The sequence below is a fragment of the Penaeus monodon genome, chromosome 31 (assembly GCF_015228065.2).
Source record: "Penaeus monodon isolate SGIC_2016 chromosome 31, NSTDA_Pmon_1, whole genome shotgun sequence".
Lineage (NCBI taxonomy): Eukaryota > Metazoa > Arthropoda > Malacostraca > Decapoda > Penaeidae > Penaeus > Penaeus monodon.
Window position 1 is genome coordinate 31,552,395 of NC_051416.1, and position 698 is coordinate 31,553,092.

At 34.4% G+C, this 698-nt stretch overlaps 1 protein-coding gene across 4 annotated transcripts in view; it reads left to right on the forward strand.

The window, feature by feature from the left end:
* LOC119593173 overlaps positions 1-698 on the forward strand; it is a 20,792-nt gene that overhangs the window by 2,415 nt on the left and 17,679 nt on the right. The gene's annotated exons all lie outside the window — the stretch shown is intronic.

The following is a 698-nucleotide window of genomic DNA, read 5'->3' on the forward strand; positions in this document are numbered from 1 at the left end:
CCCCATAAGATAGCTCAATTCACCGTGTGTAGGCAATTGTAAATGCTCATTAATTCACAACTATCCCCTAATAGACTATAACCACCTTTCAGTTTCACGTAAAGCGTAACTATATAATGACTTTAGGAAGTTATAATAACTAAGAAAGCCAGATTTGATAATTATCGTAAAAGCATTGTACTCGCATATCAGTATGGATAATTCCAATGAGAGCAAAAGTAGCATAATATGAAAACTTATTTGCTGTATTATTATATAAGAAAATATCAAACTGGTGATCGTATTAAGCATACATAGAAATAAGTTTCTTGAATTAAGTTAATTTTAAAGATTCAACGTATATGTTGGCCAGTAATGCCATGAGCATATAGGAAGGATAACCTAGCCAATCCTAACCTAAATTTGGGAACTAACGGCCTGGGGAACATTAGGGAAACTCCAAACGGAACCTTTTAAACTTTATAAATGATTACCACTTAGAACAGAAGAGTTGGCTGCTGTACAAATGGCAGTTATTAAATCGCTATTCACTAGGAGAATCTGCAGTAATCAGACTGGTTTAATAATGATATTCATGGTTGAGTAGACAAAAAGTCATCAGGACTTAGGGTAAATGAAGCCATGTTATGTGAACAGATCCAGAGATACATTTTTTGGATAGTCAGTAGCTATAGGATTAGGTCTGCAGTCCATTGCAA